This window comes from Conger conger, chromosome 2, assembly GCF_963514075.1.
Source record: "Conger conger chromosome 2, fConCon1.1, whole genome shotgun sequence".
In the NCBI taxonomy this organism is placed as follows: Eukaryota; Metazoa; Chordata; class Actinopteri; order Anguilliformes; family Congridae; genus Conger; species Conger conger.
The window spans coordinates 56,917,443-56,939,368 of record NC_083761.1 but is presented as its reverse complement, the minus strand read 5'-3'; the positions used below and the strand labels follow the sequence as shown (position 1 = coordinate 56,939,368).

Below are 21,926 nucleotides of genomic sequence, written 5' to 3'. Positions count from 1 at the left end.
AAATAACAACCAGGCGCATTCAGCCATTTTCAGCATCTGCTGGCTATTAAGGTGTAATGAAAAAAAAAAACCAGGATATAAAATCTTCTGGGATTCAGTAGTGCTTAGCATTTCTTCAATCATTATAAAGAGAGTATGAAGCTGACAGGTGACAGAACGTTGGTGTGTTTAATTGTCATTTGCATTGACTGCAGTACGCTCTTTATGGCTCCAGCCTTTACTGAGATGGGTGTAATTAAATACATTTCTTCCACACATGAACATGTTTAGCAATTGGATCCGGTGTAAAATGTCACACAAGCACCCGCAACAGAACTGCAGTTCTGCATGAAGGGCAGCTCTGTAGGTTCAGTTACCATGGAATCAGCCGCCGACTTGCAGCTGGAAAACCAGGTGTCTTTAATTAATCATATTACTGTATAAGTTGAGCTAGGAGAACATCCATAATCGGGACTGCCCGTCCCTCCATTAGCGAGAAGTCGTTGAGCCCATGGATAGTAAAAACCATCTAGAAATTAAGAAACTGTGCAAGAGCTGCATATAAAAGCTGATAGACTATATCACTTCTAGCTCACCCTTTAGGATAAAGGGAATAAAACATAAAATTAAAAGATTAAAAAGCTAATAATGTCCATTGGCTTTTAATCGTTTAATGAGCAGTAAAGCACCTTCTGATGTAGTTCATTTATCGTCCCCTTTGGTCATCTAATAGGCAAATATTTTAGTACATTATAGGACTGTCACAAAATGACATTCATTATTTGGATTGTCCTTGCAATGCATCCAGTGCATTTTCTTTCATGAAAATACAAAAATGTGTATGTGCATACGTTACGGTTTTCTTCAGGGCAACTTACAAAGTTTAGGCATTTTTTAAGCTAACCATTAATACGGATGTCCATTTTGCTATAGCAAAGGAGAGCAACTCACTGGCTCCATGGTACAATTGTACAACGGCCTTACTATGCGTACCAGGATGGGATCTTCATTCATGCAATGTGCAATAGATACCGAATGTGGGATAACCTGGGCATTTGTAGAATGGTCCATTTCATCATCAGAAGCACTTCATGCAAGGTGTATTACCTTCAATTCCAAAAGCAAGCAGCCTAAGTGCTCATCAGGACACCTCATGGGAAAGCACTGGTGTCCATTTGGGCAGCATTCAGCAGCCCACAGCAAACAGTAACATAACCTGAAGAACATCATTTATGCTACACCTAGAAAAGCATGCCCTCAGGCCTATGCCATTTCATTGAATGGCTTAAATCACATCCTTTCACTTTTGTACATGCAAACAGTATAGTCAGTGGCAGGTGATTTCTTCACATGGAAAAATCCTATGCAGATCGAAAGCTCTTTATGAAAACTGCCTTTGTTTTGACAGGAACCAATTACCTGCTAGAAATTAGATTCAAGGACTCAAGCAGGCTGTACCAACTGACACCTGATACAGCAACCGTGAGAGAAAACATTGGTTTTGGTTTTGGAGAAGTATACAGTCCTCGGCATACTGTTTGGGACAACGACCCATCATTTATTTGCTTCTGTTTGAGATTTATAATAAAACAAAAATCACATGCGGTTAAAGTGCACATTTTCAGATTTTAATAAGAGGGAATGTTTACACATTTTAGTTTCACCATGTAGAAATAACAGCAGTGTTTATATATAGTCGGCCCCCCATTTCAGGGCACCATAACGTTTGGAACACAATAAATGTTATGTAAATTAAAGTAGTCCGGTTTAGTATTGTTGCATATCCTTTGCATGCCATGACTTCCTGGTGTCTGTGACCATACATAATCAGTCTGAATATCTTATTTTTAGGTTGTCCTACAAGCGATATTAAAACTTGTATTTGAATGGATCTCTATGGGAATTTGTGGGTGGGGGAGATTAAGCTGTAAATGACACTGCTACAGTTTGGAACACATTTGTTCTTTAAGCTTTAAGTCATCAAGGGTCCAAGGTATCAAATGAGCCTCAAATGACCATGCTGCTGCCAGATATGCAGTAGACAAAAAAATAATTGTTTCTTCTGAATATTTTTGAAGAGCTTAAGAGCTTATCAGTCGGGAGAAATTCTTTTCAAAGGTTTGGGTATAATAGCGATCTTTAACAATGCATAGTTTTGTTGTTATGACTGGGCATAATGAAAAACAAATATTTGTAGCAACTGTGAAGATGTGTACAGTTTTTAATAGCACAAATAAAAGTGACTGACAGATATTGACTTTGGCACACCTGTCTTACATTCCTCACGGTTTCTAAACACTCCAATTCTAAAATATCACCTTGCAGTTAAATAAAACTCACACCAAAGAGATGCTAAACAGATGGAACACCTGGTGCATGACAATTACCTCTTACTGACTCCACGCAGTGTATGCGCATTAAAAGTTCAAACTGAATATTTTTTTATTTTAAATGATGCACATGAAAAATGAGATTGGTACACCTGTAAGAGTATGTGCAATCGGGTTGCTAGAGTGTGATGAGATGTGGATCCCAGCCGAACCTTCCCTAACCAAGCTACACTATCGCCGATTATGCATCACCCTGTAGGGCTACTAGCCAGCCAGCATTGGCAGGAACGGGATTTGATCCCAGACCTTAGGACCCATTCATGCACTAGAGCAGGGCCTTAAAGGGGCGAGCCATTACAGCCTGCTGCAGAGACCATAAAAACAGATCCATTTACACTAAACATAGCAAATCAAAAATTACAATACAATTTATTTGATGACATAGATGTTCCTCATATGCAAGACAATACAGCTTTTGATTCATCTGCTTAGCATATCAGGTAACATTAACATAAATTAGGCCTGCATAAATTAAGCCTATGCATTTGACTTCACACTGCCTTTGAAATGCACTGCTTTACATATTGGAATCAGCAGATGCTGTTGCAAAAAAAGCAGATATTCTGAATTGACCTTGAAGTTCTGAATTAGAGAATCCCCGTATGAAATGGAAATCCATGAACAAAACTGACCACTAAGTAGTGTATGTAGCTAAAACTGTACAACAAGGAAAATGGGTCTTTGTTGATTAAATGTTAAAGTGTTAACACAGTTAAAAACAGTGAATAATTACCACTCACAGCATAATATAAATGATTCAACATGCCAATTATTGAGCCGCGCATCTTAACGTGTGTAATGCTGGCAGGAAGCAGGCTATGCAGTCTGCCTCCAGCTCTCTCACTTCATGCCTGCTCAAATTCTCTGCAGCCTAATCTGTGCAGTACATTGGCTGCTTGCTCGGAGAGGCACTGCATCATGCTGGAGTGGTTCCCTGCTGCCAGAGTCATGTGCACATTCTTCAAAGTTGTTCAGCTGTCCCAGAAACATTTGAAAATGGTGGACAAAATCCTCATCATCAAAGAAAGGACACATTCATTCGCATGTACGCAGAACTGTTTGGGCAAACTTCTCTGACCACACTGCATCATAGAATAATGTAGCAACTCTTAACAAACCAATTTGCCACCGACAAGTTACTACCACTTAAACACAATTGACATCACACTCATAATTAATTTGCCCAATTTGTTCCCGAGATTGGCGCCGATAGGTACAATGTCCAAGCCGGCTTCTGTTCCATCCCGATGCAGATGCTGAGGGAAAGTTAAATAATAACAGGAGTCTGATGTAATATTGGACAATAACAAAATCAACAACCATGCATAACATCAAGTGAATTCGGTCCAATTAGTTGTGACCTCATTCCAAAGCAAAATAGAGCCTTTAGTCCACTGCCTGCAGCATCAACAAGTGCGGCAACGTCAAAGAGGACTCACGACGCCGGCGCCAATTCCCCAATAATCGTCATTATAATTGAAAAACATTAATGTGGAATTGGCAGGAGACAACTGCCTCGTGCGAGGATATCCCAAAGAAACCATTTTATTAACAACTTCATTATAATTAATTGGAACCGCTAGTTTCTCATTTAAATGAAAAGAATATTGGCAATTGCTAATTAAAAAACTTTGGTGTTATTTTCCCATATAGAAAAAAATATATAAAAACAGGGCAAGAGTTTATAATACAAGGACAGCAGAGTTATATTTTGAATCCCCCACCTCCGCCTCCACCTTCCAAGTTATATACAGTGTTCCAGAGAAAAACAAATACAACATCCATCAATGAGCACCATGCTAATAGAAGCACTAATAAGGATTCAACCCACTGTTCCAGCCTCTTGACTGCCCAATGACAATAGCAGGCTGCAGTCAGGCAGACAGACGGTTTACTACCAATACATAATAACAAGGGGAGAACAATAGAGGAACAATAATGCATTATACTGTCTGAACATGACATCCCCTTATTAACAGCCATGTCTGACATTGAAATATAAATCATCTGGCAGACAAACACTACAGTGGCAGACAGTTACCAAAGCAGAAACACTCCAGGTGGTCAACAATGCAGGAACAAGGAGGACCATGCCAGCTTCTTTTTTTATACAGACAGACTTTCAGAACGTACTCAAGTTAATAATTGCGTGCAATTTGGCATCCTAAGCATGCATAATTATCCATAGCCAGTAGATTATCTTGTCTTCATGTTGTAATGAATTGTGTTGCTTCGGGGTTTTTAACTTTATTAACTTAATTAGCATATACTACTACCATCTTAGCCAGGTCTCTCTTGATAGAGATAGTCTTTTAATCCCAGAGACATTTCTTGGTCAAACAAATGATAAATAAAATTGAAGTGAAAAGATTTAAGAAAAAGGCAAAAGAAAAACATGCTCAGGTAATCTATACATTTATAACATTAGTGCATTTGCTCAATACAAAAGGTCATCTTTATACGGAGTCCATCACGACTTTTAGACGTTACCAAGGAGAATGGCTCAGGTACCCATTATACTCAGTAGGCTCACCAGATGGCAGAAAGAGCATCTGAACAACAGGACGTGCCAACACTAATCGCCTGTGCTGTATCCTGGGGTGGGAACTTTCACAAGAAAGGCTCGCTAGGCACCCATGCTCTTAGTCTGCTCTGCCTTGTGGTGGATTAGGATATTCATCACTTTTTCCCCCGCTTAATTTGACGGCTACACATCAGCGAGTCCATTCTGAATGCACACGAAAGGGGGGGGGGCGGTGTACAGGCCTTGTGATTTTCACTGAAAATGTCCTCTGGGTAAATGGACTGCTTTTAATACTGTAAAATTATAACAAGAGACACGGTAAATGATACCGTTTTAGAGGGAAATGTCTGCTGGCTTTTTCAAATGAGCCTCTCAGGCAGGGTGAGAAAACTGCTTTTAAACAAGGGCTGCCATTTGATGATAGCCTTTCATAATGCTCTTTTTAAATAAAAAGGAAAAATCTCGAAATATTAACAATGTGCAGTATGCCCGAAAGGAAGACAAATTTAAGAATTCACCGCTTCCCTAATCCCAGCTTTTGAGCCAGAATTAACTGATGATACAATTCATCAGCCTGCATTTAAAAATTTGTTTCAGATTTCCCCCATTTTGGTAGCCAATTGTAGCCTATCTAATCCAATTACCTATGTTTCCTGGGGATACACTGCCTACGACCCTATTCCCCCGCCTTCTCCAAACGCACATGAACCGGCCAAACTGGGAATCCAACCCTGGACCCTCGGTGTGCAACTGCAACAAACCGATGTCTGCATCAAGATCCCTTATTTCAGTTGTGTGCCACCACGGCTTTCTCTCTTTTTAAATGCACACTCTAACCCACTGAACAAGCTTTGGCACAGGCATGCATGCTCACAATGCATCCTTTTTGTCTGTCAAAGCTGTATTGTATACACTGCATTGCAATTTGTACACAGGGCGTGGTCTACACTTATGTACACAATAGGAACTACCCGTTATACTGTCCTTAAAGATGTTTACAGTTAATGTTCAAACCTGGTTACAGAGAGCGTACCTCATTACATACCTCGTATTCTTCTGTTAATTATATTCTTCAATCTTAAAAATCTTAGGAAATCTGAGACATTTGGGCTGCCAGGAGTCCATTGAATGAAAACACCATTTTCTAATATTTTGATATTGAGCAATGGAGGGAAAACTGAAATCCTGAATCATTGGATGGCGCTATACGCTTTGTCGTTTTCCATTAAAGTTCTTAAAATGTGTGTTTACGTGTGTAAGCACAATTAATAGGGAGGGGAAAGTATATTCTAACTCAATTGACTTGTTTGCAGCCAGCAGGTCAAAGAGGTTTGCCTGCAGTGATAATAGGTTGGAAGGCACAATCAAGTCTTTATAAAGTGAACCATTTTACCTGCAGGAAAAACCAGGGTATTTTCATTAGCAGATGTACAGGATTCCCATGTTTACTGGGCTGATTTCTACACTGGGTCACCGAGCATCCAGGATAATTAAAAGCAATGACTCCATTAGTGAAAAATAGGTGCAAACATTGGCATGAAACAAAAGTGGGAATGCACCTAGCACAATAATGTATATGGCCTTACTGCTATCAGGTCATGTTAAGGATGTAACCTACATAACAAACATACATTTCACAGGCAACAATATTTATCTGGGCACCGAAAGAAATGAAGTATGTTGGTAAGCAACAGGTTGCAAGGCACACCTAAGGCACACCAAAGCCTATTCAGAGGTCATCCAAAGCTGAAGCAGGACCCCAGTGTTGATGACTGACATTTTTACAGCACAGAGTAAATGGAATACATTAAAATTTTCCCAAATATCTAGTGACGACGTACACCTTAATCCTTTGTAGCCTTCCTTAAGCCTTTGATCTATTTCAACACCATACTTAATATTGGAGTCAGAACAAACAGAACAGAACATGTAAATATTTAATATTTGTTGAGAATGTACTGTCCTACCTTCTCAGAAATCTAAAGTAATGCAGACTTCCAAACACAGTGCACTGTAGTTCTTCTCCAGGTGATGTTTACACTTGGATACATTTCAGTTCCTGACTACTTGGTTCAATTTGAGAATGAAAGATTGTAGACAACTGCTTTCATCATCAAAATGTTTATCCAAATCATCTGACAAATTCTGACAGAAAAAAGGAGGAACACAAGCAGCCTCCTGTTAGCGGTGCTGAGAACCGTTTTAGCATTTCTCACAGTCCTGACACACAAGCTTGAAAAGGATGGCAAGCAAGAAAACTTCAAGTGAGACGCTGCTATAAAGCCAAGAATGCTGGGAACATGTGCTCAGTTATCCTAAACTCCATTGTTTTTTGTTACTAGTTCAATGCTTTAGTTCAGTGGTTCCTAACCAGAAGATCTACTGTCCAGTAGGTTTTCAACCCAACCCCAATTTGGCAGTCCTGATTCTACTAATTAGCAACTCAACAAGATATCAAGTTGCTGAATGTCTGCGCCTTGTTAAGGTGGTAGTGAAAACCTACAGGATGGTAGATCTAAGAACAGGGATGGGAGTCCCCGTTTTAGATGTTTTAATCGCTTTGCATTTTGTTTGGTTTAGCATTGAATTTAGCCCTAAATGACTCATATAACAGTAGAGGTAACTATAACCAGGTGATAACACCCTACACCAAATGCTGGGCCGTTTGAAAAGGCTACTTAGCAGCAGAGGCTGTGCTCACATCACGCCATTAGCAGCCCCTTGCTTTGTTTCTCATCAATGGCTGAAACAACAGCGTCAAGTTCCAGTCTCTGCTATGGTCTTAACCCAGGAGTGCACAACAAGGGCTGATCAGTTCCAGGATTTTGTACCAACTTCTGGTCTTAATTATTTAATTGACTCAATCATATCTTATCTGACATGTGAATGAGTACCAGCTACAGCTGCGAACTAAGTGTATCCTAATGATTTTACTGCGGTCAAGTACAGGCTTGAACCAGGGTAATTTATAGAGCTGTCAGCAAATTAAAAACAAGGCAATAGGTTGGAACAAAAACCAGTACGCAGATCGGCTCTCGAGGACTGCCACTCAGCCTAACAACAGTATAACTGCTACTACAACAACTTTCAAACAAGATCCACCCCTTTGTTTACCTGACATTACTAGCCATCATAAATTATTGAGGCATCATCTGCCTTCATGCGTCTTTCCTGTAAACGGATTTGTTTTGTTAATATGCATTTTGATTGGATCATTTTAATATTTCATGCAACGTCCGCGGACCGGTAAACAATTGGATTTCATATTCTAGACTGGAAAATCTAATGAAATTAAACCAAAGTCTAAGAAGCTTAAATGCGTCACTTCAATCAATAGTTTTCAGCCGCAGATTAGTCTGAAATTTGCGGTGAGTATAAATAAGGCGAGGTAAAAAACGACTATGCCCGGTCCCCATTGTCCACAAGTCCCACAGGGGGGACAAACAGTTCGTCACAGTGTCACCGGAGGGAGGAGCGCTTCAGCTGGCATCCGTGCCAAATTATGCAACAAGCACTCGTCTGGCAACATGGGCGCTTGCTGTCTGTCTGCGTCAGCTGCATTATTCCTGCAACCCACCAATGACGGCGTCAATTCAGTGCAGACAGGGGATTGCAGAGTGAAAAGAAGGACTGGCCGGCTACATGCATGCTGGAGGCTTTGTATAGCATATGCCCTTCTGAATTTAAGGAGGCTACAACAATGGGATAAGCTTACAATTGTGATTGAGGGGCATTGAAAAGGGGGGGGGGGGGAATCCCAATGAACTGGCACAACACTAGGAAAACAAAAACTCAACATAGCAACCCATTAAATGTACTGTATGCCAGCTAAGAAGAACAAAAACATCATGAGAGCACGCCATTCACCCAATCTACACTTGCCATTTACCTAGAGGGTCAAGGTAAATGGGGAGCTACAGATACACCAGTCTACAACATTATGTCCTTAGTTAAAATTATGAGGAGTTCTTATGCTGTACATTCATTTAATGTAGCCAGCAAATGAACAACAGCAGCAGCAGCAGCAGCAGCAGCGGCAGCAGCAGAGGTAGTCCCCTAATTATGACAACATAAAGGCACTGACTGACATGACCATTTATATAAGTAATGCTAACAGATATTCAGAAATTGGCAATAACCTTTGTCTTGCATGCAGACTAAGTATGTTTATAGAACTTCATGCACAAACTCATCGCCAGACAGTGCACAGATATTACTTTGATAATGCAGTACTCTTATAAAAAATATACACTGATAAAAATAAAAACAGGAGAGACCTTGAAAACCTCCGAAAAAAAGATAGGCAAACATTTCAAGAATCATCACCACGTGATTTGGCAACTGCAACTGGGGGTACTTCATACGAATTAGATTTGAACACCCACTCAACATATCAATAAATTGCATTTTTGACTGTGAAAGGACCCCGTCTTATTGTTGAATAATAAAAACTAATATTCCCACCTCAAATAAACTAAAACCTGGTTTTCTGGCCCTGCATTAATTTCAAGAAACATCAGCTATTGTTATGGGAGAACAATAGAATCTTTCATTGTGATGGACATCTCGCCCACACAGACAAAAAAGGTAGAGGCACCAGCTTGCTGCCGCTTCACATTCAGGAAAATTTATTCCGAGAGCAAAGCTTCCTCACGCACATTACAGGAGTGCTCAAGTACAAAGAAACCAGCCGGCAAGGACTTTGTCTAGTTTCAAAATGGAGGCAAAATGGAGAACTCCATTCATGTTGGAAGTCCTTCCCATCCAAAGTTTAGACCACATTTAGCGGTTTAATTTCAAATTGTCATTTCAAAGTCTGCTTTGTGGTAAGCCCAAACAAAGGTGTGACCACTCCAGAAACAATCTGGATTGTAATTTGAACCGAGAGCAGAAACTGCAATCTTAGACACAAGGAAAAAAAAAAAAAAAAAAGAGGGTCATCTGAGATCTGAGAGGGTACGCACTTAGGTTTCCTTGAACAAAGTTGAACAGGCTTTGTTTGCATCTTATCCCTTATATAAATCTTACACACCGGCATACAAAACCATCAATTGGGCAAGCTTAATGTTACATCGGTGGCATAGCACCAACGTAGAGATGCGTTTTCATCATCCATGACACTCCCTTTAAAAGAACATAAAAGTAAAAAGTAAAAGTGGAGGTGAAATGTCAACTTCCGCCCAATTTACAGGGTTCGATTATGCTGTTGGCTCCTTATATCTGATCAATACTAGCTAACCTCTTCCCAGATTTGCGCTGGTAGCATTCCAAATCTGAAAAGACCTTGACATTAGACTTTGGAAACGGCTGACAGTGCATGAGCTTCAATAGCATCGCTGCACTCTAACAAAGAGTGAGCAGGGAGCAAGCTACAGAACAGTATGGGTAAATTTCTCACATATTTACACACATCCAGCAACTATACAGAGTTCAGTGAATTTTAGTTTAACAGGGCCTTATCAAGCATCGAAATGCAGACCACCATTCCTGTGTGAGAGCTAAGCGTTCATCTGTAAATGTTGCAAGGACGTTGATTTGGTTCATTTACTCCATTCAAAATAAATTGCCCCAATGCTACAATTACCGTAACCATTATGCCTAGTCATGCCACAATCTTACCAGAGCTTAAACTCAACTGCAGTGAAATTATATTTTAACAGGACCCAAGCCAAGGGCAGTCGACTGTTTTTATTCACAATATCCGAGAAGACCGTTGGTTGGAGCACTATGGAAGACAGGAGTCACTCAATGAGGTCACCTCCTATGAGGCAGCTTCCCTTCATTCCTGGTTAATCAGTAATCTCTTTATCATTGTCCTGGACTTTGTAACACAGACAGCAACGTTTCTGTATTCCCCAAAGAAACCACCAAGTTCACAGTATTCACAAATTACAGTTGATGGAGCCAGAATAGTAAGTAGCAGGTATCCTGGGTGCGATACTGCCATTTTGCCCTTAAATAAGATACAAGAACCAGATGATGGTATTCAAGTAACTGGATGTGTCAAATGTGAGGTAGTCTCACGTCACCTAGGAAAAGGGAGCCTGCTAACCAAATATCCTAGAAAGGCCAAGCAATCATGTTGCAAGCAGAATGCTTAATTTAAGATGCAGTTAGTATAGCACACATTCAACGAAACATTGTAGGCCACATATTTACTACCAGTCAGTCTAAATAATTGCCTCAGTATCAAATAAATCTTAAATATGATCAGTGGTTTAATTTAAAATGTGTAGCCTACATTACATGGTGCAGGTATTCATTTGTATTTTTTTCCAATATAGTGCATTGCTGGAAGAAATATGCAATTTTGTCAGTCAACTCTTCAGTTTTGCCATGTTGCATTCGTAGTTTATTGTAGCCACTATGTAATCCTAATTGCAATTAATGTCAAACGCAACTCCTAACCCATCATTCCCTCTTCTTTATGGGTACTTATGTCTGTCAGGATCTTTACTGTTACCATAGCATGGTTGAAAAAAAGAATTGGTCCATCTGCTGTACTTACTTCCTGCGTATTATTCAGACTTCTGATCATTTATTCTAGCCATATCCAGTCTTGACGGAGAAAGGTACACTTTAAACTCTTTGCCAGCCCAAATATGCAAATATGGAAAAACAATAGGTCAAATCAAAGCAGAATTAGAATCATACACTGCCAGCTCTACAAGGCAGCTTGCCTTGAAAATATTGTGAGTGTTCGCCCAGATAAGGTTTACCCCACTTGTATTCATTATTGGTTAATAAACAGAAGCGAGAGAACATTTGTTGCAAGTAATATTGTCCTCAGCTTCGTCAGTGAAGGACAATGAGACTAAATGTTCATAATTAATTGCTGAACACTGCACAATATGATACATGATGGAATTAAACATTAATTCTAAAACCAAATCGTTGAATCCATCAAGGTATTTCCACTACCCTATAGTACTGTGTACTGAAGAGGCACTTTCAGTCTCAGCAAGCATCCAAATGATGCCAAATTACAAAAATTGAGCCTTTGTGGGTGAAAGCAGGTTGAGACTACTTTCGATGACAACCAAGTCAGTGTATTTCTGTAAATTGTGTTCTAAACAGGATCAGCATGTCAGCCAGCAGTAGAAGAAATAAACAATTAAAATGGAGGAAGTAAAAAGTCAACATAAGCCAACAACAAGCAGCTCAAATGAAATGCTAAGAGATTCTTCCAGAGGTGCTTTCGTGTCACATTTGTTTTTGAAGTCCCATTGGTTTGACTTGTGCAGTCAGATGTGTCACAAACTTGTCATCAATGTTTGAATCACAATGACTGCATCCAAGTCTGGAAGGTAAATACTTCACTCAGTTATTGTGACCAAAAACAAATAGGAGGTGTATTTAAATTAAAATAACTGCAATTGTGAACTTAGATTGAGGCATGCAGAATATAGAAAGTGGTGGTCTTTCAATCATCTTGTATTTTGAGAAATCAGTATTTGCATTCAGACCATATGGCATCTGTAACCCCAGTATTCCCACCCCCAAAAACAGGGATTGTTCAGTGTCTGACCTTCCCCATTCTTTTGTGGGCAAAGTCTGTTAGACACTGCGTCAGAATGTCTGGTACTATAATCGTCAAATCAGTATTTCAGTTAACTCGGCTCCTCTTCCCAATTACAGACATAGGTGTTTGCACTTGTAAAACTTGTGTCTAATTTTACTAAAGTAAAACATAAACGAACCAATCGCTTGCTTAAATTAGAAACAGGCAGAGTACACCAAACGGCAGATTACAGAAATTGGCCAGAAACCTATCACTACATGCACTGAACCCATGATATATCTATAAATATAACTCAAACCCAATTCACAAACTATACTTTTCTAAAACACTATGGCTACGATGGGCATTCCATGCCTCATTACATATGCATAACAATTACAGTGCGTGATAGTACAAATTATAAATGCCCTTGTATTAAATACAATTTGTATCGGGTAAGCATAAAACGCGCTAACATTTCGGCATCAATTGGACGAATTACTCCAGAGCAGTGCATAGGCTATGTGGAAACAAATGTAATTAGTCAGAATTTAAATACTGCCGCCAAATTACTTCGCCAAATACAATAGCTGTATAATATTCTAAAAACGTTATCTTACCTTGAGCCAGCGCTTTCAGCACATGGGAATTGAAAATGAAGAACGCCCACCAACTACATATACTCAACGTAAACTTTCTCCTTCCATTGCCGACTTGGCGGCTGCGAACAGGGCTGTCGCGTGTAATCTCTCCTGTAATCTTTTTGTCACCATGATTGTGGCGGTTAATTTCCGTAATATCACCATTAATACTGGATAGACTGTCCCCAGTTATTTGGCAAAAAGTAGCATCCATGACCAGCTGTACTTTGGCATCAGAGGTTTTCCCGCTACACTTTGGAAGGGAGCGACGGCCACCAGAACGAAGAGCGTTTTCAATGCGCCTCCCGCTGTCATTCGTGTTCAATGTTTGATTTCTCCCGTGCGCGTCTTGAAACCGACCTGTTGTAACATATTTTTCTGTATATGCAGGGCGGTCACTAACACGAGCCCCACCGCTGCAATCGAATGTAAACTCCTGGCGTAGATGCTCCTGTTCCGGGCGTCTTCTGTTGTGACCAATTATGGCAGTGCCAATTGTTGAGTACAGATCATCGTGCCGCCACTTATTAAACTCTCCTTTTGTAGATACCATTGTGCTAAATGTAGCCCCTACATCGAGGTCGTCATAAATAGCATCATGCTTTTGTCCAGCAGAGTTGTTGGAATTCCTGTGATCCCTCATTTTCATTTGCAATTGATCCCGAGAACAACTCCCTTAATACATTTGTGACGGTAGGATTTTACTTATCCGATTTAATCTGATATCTCCCACAAATGCTTGGTTGTTTTGATGCCTTTTACGGGGATAACGTTGCTGCCTACACGATCATTTCGATATTTAATCACTGTTAACTCTCATGATGAAACATTGGAATAACATTGTGGTTAGCTAGCCGGACAGCTAGCTATGTCATTTCACTTAATCGATTTATTTTTACTAATCCGTAAATGCCCAGCTCCTCCGCAATGAAGTAGGTTCCTTTTAGAGTATTTGCAGTAAGTTTGTTTCCAGAAACGTGGAGACGTGCACTTATGATCCTTTTTCGTTGTATTCAATACAGATTTCCCACGTTTTCTTCTCAAATCAACCAGTTATTTTTACGTATTCCGTGTCAAGTCCCTCCAAAGTCGTAGCGAACTGCCGGTCTCTGTCCAAAAGCCTCAAATTCAAATGGCAAGTAGCTAGCGAAATGCCAACCGACAACAGGTTCGCTAGCTCGTTAGCTTACAAAAGGAAAGCTCATCTTTTCAGACCATTTCGCAAATAATGCATTACCCGCATCACACGATTTATCTTCTCCAGAAACAAGCAGTGGGTGTTTTACAGGTGGCGAAACCTGCGAAGAAAACACAGAGCTACCTGTAGTCAGTTTGCCAATTAAACACAGTCATTTCTAGTGAGCTAGCTGCCTAAGTTAGCAACCGTACCGTGAGACAATTTAACTGCTCCTCATGAACCTGCCACAGTGCTACTTGCACTGAAGAGTAACGAGGGTCTTCGATTTATCGTGAGCAATATACTCTACAAGCGAGTTCGCAAAGAAAAATATATACTGCATTTTCAAAAACGACACATACAACAGTAGGCATATAAACATAGACTGTTTGCTAGCGTGTGGTCCTGCCATTTTAGAAAATACTGCAATAAGTTTGCCGGTAGCTTTACCTCACTTGCTAGCTAGGTACAGGGGCTAGCGGAGCTTCATAGTCAACATCATTATGCATTTCGCTTTTCGCTTACTAATCAGGCGGAGGTTTCCTACGAAACAAATGCCACTCTTGAAATGCTGGTGGTTAAATCAATGAACTATACTAATACGCGTAATCATAAAAGACAGCAGTTAGTTTAAAAAATAAAAATAAAATTAAAAAAAACAGTAGACTTACTTTGCTTTTGTATCTTGCCGTTAGCAGCAGTCTCTGTCAGAGCACTTGTCTCGTCGTCAGCAAGAAACAACTAACTTCCATTCACAACATGCCGGTCCCGCCCCGCTTAAACTCATTGGTCAGTGCTTTCGCAGAATAGAACGCCTGCAATATTTTCATTGTGCGCACGTGGAGGCGGGATTGGTCCGAATGCAGTTTCACTGAAGGAGCTAGGCGCCCCCAAACCGAGAAACAAGTGTAACGGCTGGTGTTATTTTTAAACCACCGTGGTCATTTTGCGGATACACTACGGCTTTAACTGATTATTATTGTTCTTCAACCATTGTTGACAACTGGCCTCACAACTTACGCTTGCCGTGCTTTACAAATAAATTAAGAGTAACTACTTGGATGTGGTATAGGATGGGACTGAAAGCAATTATTGTGGTTTTTATGACATACAATACCATATCATTTCAAAACTTCAAAGTGAACTATACCTTAGTGGATTTCAGTGGTTTTCTAGATCAATATTTTCTTTCAAAGGTTGCCAAACAGTAAAACCAAGTGGGATTGTTGCATTACACTGCAGAATTTATTGTTGTGTGAACCCCACCAAATTGGATTGACGAAATGTTATCTTTCCAGTACATCTTTCACATAAATGTGATGTGATATCAAACATAACACCCACATTTTGGTTCAAGTTTTCTTATTAACAAGGTGAATTTTTTAAACATTTTTTAAAACCTTTTAATAGCTTTGCTTTTATCGCCAGTTTGGGGTCACCTCCTGTGAATCTCAATGTGCACTAAAGGATACACAATTCTGCCAAAGAGCTACTGGCAATTAGACAAGGGGGTATCTCACCACTGACAACCAGTACCATTTTGGCAATAAAAAAAACAGTACCCCACTGGTCTTCCAACAATACCAAACCAATCATTTCCCATTACACTGGAGTCCAGCTATTAGACAGCCCAGGCTCAACCCACAATGTTTAGGCGGCTGGCCAGGTCTGCATTCATGGCACATGCATTTACTCATTTAGCCACTTAGCCATAATGAATAGCAAATTGTTAATGCAGTTGAAATAGGGCAAAAGATTGTGGGCTTTGTTTTAAGTAAGGCACACATTTTGCCAATGTCGTAATTGTATGATTTTGTTCTGTGTGTTTTGTGTTTAAATAATTGTAAGTGACATAATTTATTAATTTAACATATTTTTCTATTGTTTCCAATTACACAAGATGTAGTTTATCTTGAACTGTTGTGTTTTTGTAGCATTATATTGAGAGAAAATGAACTTTCCTGATACTCTAGCCTTCGCATACACTCAAAAATGTAGAGCAGGAAATGTACATGGTGTTGATCATTAAATGCCACATTAAGATTAACTACTAAAAAGGATGACCTTAATTTTATAGCATCAGTAAATTTCCTAAATCTGATGCCTTGGAATGTCTTATAGCAGGCAAATGTTCTTTGATATGAGGTCATCAATATCAGGCCATGAATAATGAGAGCTGCCTAACAAGGCTAAAGTTCTTCTGTGTTGAAGAGAAATGGGCAACAGTGATATATCAGTATTTCTAAGAATAGGTTCTGCATGTTTGCACTGTGCTATAAATCTTAAGGGAAATTTCTTTTCAAAAGGCATTTAAATTAAGATGACGGTGATTGCCAGGCATTTATTAGCCCTAAAGTGAATGTTCAGCTTACCTGTAATCGTTGAGAAGATTCCCAGAGCTCTCAGCTTCCTTTGCTGGGTGCCTCTCACAGTCTTATTGCATTGCTTTACTTTCCCCCCAGATGTCCAAGTCTCCTCCTTCTGTTCTAAAATATAAGACCAGCTTTATTACTGTATGCAAATGAAACTTGTGGATGCTTGATAATCATCTGTCCTCATTGAGTGTGCTTTTCCCTGTGTGATCATCCTTCACTGCCAGAGAGACTTTACTGTCTTATTGTGCCTTGTTTGCGTTTACATTTTCAAGGAGAGCCAGGATCATTGCATCTGTGCCTGAGCTACATAAATGTGGATGGAAGATCATCATTTTTGATATTGGTGCTCAGTTTTCATTCAAGTCCATCCTGGGTATTAATTTTGTTTTATTAAAGTTATTATTAAAATGACATGTTCCAAAATCAATTCAGTTCTAATTATATCTAGATGCTGTTCACAACAATTCATGTTGTTCAAGTTGAAATTGAAAGGCAACTGTGTACCCTTTCACTATTTCAAGGTCAGATTCCTCTTTTGCCAGTAATTATCATCTCAGAGCTTTGTATTATATTATAATTTGTTTTATTTTTATGCATAATAGTTGTCATTTATGGTTTGACGGTTGTACGTTGCAGTAACACATTTATCAGTGACTGCAAAACAGTTCCAAAGGACAGGAGTGTACTGAACACTCCCTTACCTTTGGTAAGAACTGTATGGAGTTACCAGCCACAGCAGCCACTGAATCTACCTTCCACCGCAGCTTGGCGCTTACCCGAATGAGCCACCATGCAGCCTTAACAGGTGCATTTCTTGTGTATGAATAACAAAACAGATGAAAGGTAACATCTTACAGAAAAAAAAGTATCATGCCAATGCTTCAATCGTGTTGGCACGATAGACTGATGAAAGTTTAGATGTTTATGGAAACAAAAACAATAAAATGACATTAATTATGGCTGAAAAACAGAAAGTGAGTTGAACATGGTACTCAGAGGTTTATGACCAAATTCTGGTACGTTTCTGTTCCATTTGAGTTGTGAAATTGTACATTATCAAGAAAGAGAAGACCATTTTCCACCGTTCATTTTTCCATCAGCCTTTTAACTTACATAAAGACAGTTGTTGTGTCCTTGGATGGGGGTTGAGGACACATTCTATATGAACAATACATAGTTTCTACACTTTCAATCCCTGATGAATTGTACTATTTATCCTGACGTAATCCTAGACACAAAGAACAAACTAATGTCTGAGTCTGTGGTATGGAATGGTATGTGAATACAGGCCTAATGTAATATGATCTTATGTGTTCACCACAACGAGGTATGGCCATCATACATTAGTTACAATTGGAATCTTGCACGCTATCTCAGAGAGGACATTTGTTAAGCTGCATTTCATTGTGTAGTGCACTGGCTGAGATTTACAAGCAGTGGAAGTCAATTGAACACATTCGCAAAAACAGTTGCTGTTGGCCACTTCCTTACTAAATACTATGAAGTAAGACTATTCAAAGAGTCATAAGGAGCTGTTTTTGGCAACAAGAGCAGAAAAATCTGACATGTGTAATAAATAGCACCTATAGCTCTGCCCAAAATCAGATCTTTCTAAATACACAGCTTAGACATAACCTGGTGAAAATACGTCTGTAAGACTGAAAGAGGGAGCGAGAGGCAAAATCAGAGAGAGGGGAAGGAAATCTTTAAACAATGCCCGTGCTTTCTGCAATAATATGCTTGCATTTGTGTGGTTTGTATAGCCCTGAGCAGTGCGGAAGAGTGCTTTGTGATTACCTGCTGTCTGAGGAACATTTTAAACACCTTGCCTCGGGCCTGTACCTATTCATCCCCAGTGACCGGATCTCCGGATCATTCTGAATGATCAGGGTCTCTGCTGAAATGAGATATGGAACCTTCACTGACTGCCGCAGATAAATCACCACCCCCGCCTCCTCGTGCTGTTGAGAAGGGAACGCAGCCTGGTGAAAAAGAGACATGATCCCACTACAACACGTGAGACACACAGAACAGGTACTGGTGCCCAGGGGGTGGAGGGCGAGATCACAGAGATGAAGCAATTGCCAGAGGCAAGTCGACATTAACCCTCCTCCAATTCTGCATCCCCCCCACCTCCCCCATTCACCCATGCCCTGGACAGCCTGTTGTTGGGAATGAAATACTCTGTTGCTTTGTTAATTAATGAGGTGCTCCCAGTCTCATCTCGATGTTCCGAATTCATCAGGGGTGTCCACAAAACAAATTGTCTGAATAAATCAATCCTGCCATTTATTACAGGTGGTTCCAATAGATGTCCACCATCTCAATTGAGCTTGGAGGAATTACAGATGGAAGAACGGGTAGGCTTTGACAATTAGTCGGTGTGGAGGAAATTCAGTAAAGCAAAAGCCTGATTGATTTCAATTTGGATTCACATTCAAGTTATCGGGATACAAAAGGACATGGAATCAGGATTGGCAAGTGATGTCTGGAATCACAGCACAACAAGCCACCAGTAAATTATTCCATTAGTTTTTCAAAATATGCATTGTACCTGCAGTTTCTCTATCGCTGTTTCATAAGTAATATTTTTCAACTTAAAGAAACATACCTTTGTAGTGTTTTGCTTATTGAGAAAACTGTCATAACCAAAGTTAATAAGTGATTCCTCCCGGGAGGGACAGGTGTACAAACAAGAACCAACATGACAGCATTCTTCCCAAGCCTACTGCACGCCACGTGGGACTAATTGGTTGGGTTACTTTGTTCTTATGGCCTATGCTCCTCTTTCATCCATGATAAAGCATTATCAGCAGTCCACTCTCACCCAAAAGAGGAAAACCTGCAAATGCAGGAAGGAAATGAACGACAATAAAACTTGAATCTTCAGCAACAGAAAGGAAGGAACCTCAGCCTTTTACGGGTCCACATGCAATTTTCCCCATTACACATACATAAATATGTCGATCTCCCACACACACTCCCACACACACACACACACACACTCATCTGCCACCACCACTCTCCAGCATGATGAATGTAATGGACCATCAAGGTGCAGGTTCAGGTGCAGCGTGTGTAGTTTTCCTGGCAAGCTCAGAGACCTCAGTATTTTTCTCATTTCCTCTCTTAACAAAGTCTTGTTCTGACACTGACACACACCCACAGACGAAGACATTTGAATAAAGCGGTGTCATACACAGACTTTAAATAGCTCTGTGCCAATTCTAAATGAACCGTTTTCATTTCACTATTGAGATGCTGCAAGTATGTGACACAAATATAATTCAGAACGATATGCTCTTTCTTGTATGATGTGAACAACTATCCACATTGACTTGATTCAAGACAGTTAAATCCATTCAAGACCTGATGTTCTGACGTTCCATTGCTTCCAGATTTATAATATCTAATGTACTGTTCATTGTATACAGTCTGCAGCTGGGAGATGGAAACACAAGTGTATATTTTTGTGTTTTAAATCAAGAAACAATTCTTTGCTACAGGTTTCAGAGCTGTTGAATTGCCACACAAAGTGTATTGACCTCAGTATTGCTCCTTTTCCCTGGAACGAATGAACTATTGATTTCCAGTGAGTAATAGATAGCACTGAACAACAAAGCTGTTAATTGAACAAAATGTATTGCCAGTGGCAATGCTGTGATGTTGACTTGTGCTTCATATTTGCATTGCAGCTTTGTAGATCGAATATAATGTCATTATTATAATTACACGGATATAATTCTTGCATAAACACAAGACATAAGAGACTCAGAAAGCACAAAAAAGCTGTAAATGAAGAACAAATACGAGAAAGACTTAATTTTATTTCAATGGAATGTATATCCAGGTTTTACATAAGTAAAAACAAAAGAAAAAGAAAACCTTTTGTAATATTATGTAATTATCTTGAAGTGTATTGAAAATGCATTAATTTGACGTGGAAAAATGTGCGTGCTGGTGCTATCTGTGTCAATTTCATTTGTGAAGCAGTCATATCTGACTCCCATACAGAACACAGGCTGTCAACAGTGCTTGATGTAAAAGCAATCATCTGGGCATTTGCAAGCACACACCTGGACAAGCAGCTCACTGAGGGAAAACAGGCATCGTGCATTGAATCAGACCAGGGAGGGAGGAGGGACGGGTTGTGGGTGGAGTGGTTAATGTTCCCTCTAAACCAAATCCTAAATCTGGGCAGAAAACTAGTGCTATCTCCAGATCAAGGGTGTGGAAGGAGTAGAGGAAACACAGACCCACAGTGCCCTCTTCAGCAGACAGGAGGAACTACAGTCAAGTATGCAAAGTAGATGACCCCTTCCCCCAACTCGCATTGTGTTATGCCAGGCCATTTTGAGTGAGAGTGGTGCTAGCATATGATGTGTGCTATCGATGGAGCTCCCCCGATACCTGTCCCCTTCCCTACCGCTGGGTCACTGTACGTGACTGGAGACTACAGTAGGAGCTCCAACATGAATCCTTGAAGTGCCTCAGGTTCTTAACACAGACATACGTCAGCAGTTCAGGGGCAGGGCAGCCAGAGGCTTCGAAGATTCAGAATGAGGTCCTCGATAGCACCCTTCACTCAGTCCTATTGGGACCGGAACGGCGTAGACCCAGGGTTTGTCATTAGCCTCTCCGCGACTGGCAGGGGCTCAGGGCTTGTGTCAGTGGCGGTGCGTCACACGGCCTCCGGTGTAATTGCGTATCGGTCACAGGGAGCGTCTGATGTAGACGCAGTGGTGCCGTAAATCAGCCAGGAGGCGTCGCCGCGATCGAATGGGTGTGCTTGCCTGCCCGGCTCCCGCAGCCTCTGGCCGTTTGATTTCATTAAAACGGAAGAGCTGATGAGGACCGTTCCGTTCCATGTCGTGAGATACGGTCGACAGGCCCCTCTTTCATCCTGGCTGTCAGAGAGATGGGGTCTGACTGCCATGGCCACCGGAGGGAGGGCAGACCCGCAACCTCTGAAATCACAGGAGCTTATTATAAACCCTATTCAAACACTCTTTCTGCTATCGTTCATTTCAGACAATCCCTAAATCAATCGTCCCTGTGAATTAATTTGCAAAAAAAACGGCTGCATTGGAAACGTATTGCCAGGCTTTGGTTGGTATGACACTGTGGTGGTTTCACCCACTTGACATGACATTTATCAATAAAAAGGTTTTCTGTTCTTATCACTTATCTGTGAAGGTGGTCTATGGGCATACCAGTGCCAAGCCCTTCCATATGTCGTCATATAGACTGCTGTCTGTCCGTCTTGTTTTTCTTTTGGATGTTTTTCTTTTCAATTCCTCTCTATCTATCTCTCTCTCCCTCTTTTTCAACAACATGCA

General features: G+C 40.4%; 1 protein-coding gene across 1 annotated transcript in view; it reads right to left on the bottom strand.

The window, feature by feature from the left end:
- sdk1b (sidekick cell adhesion molecule 1b) overlaps window positions 1–15,000 on the bottom strand; it is a 354,443-nt gene extending 339,443 nt beyond the window's left edge. Inside the window, exons 1-2 of the mRNA XM_061230637.1 lie at window positions 14,884–15,000; window positions 14,273–14,333 (exon numbers count right to left, since the gene is read on the bottom strand). The gene's annotated coding sequence lies outside the window, so the exon portion shown is untranslated. The remainder of the gene's footprint in view (window positions 1–14,272; window positions 14,334–14,883) is intronic.
- Window positions 15,001–21,926: the final 6,926 nt, after the last annotated feature.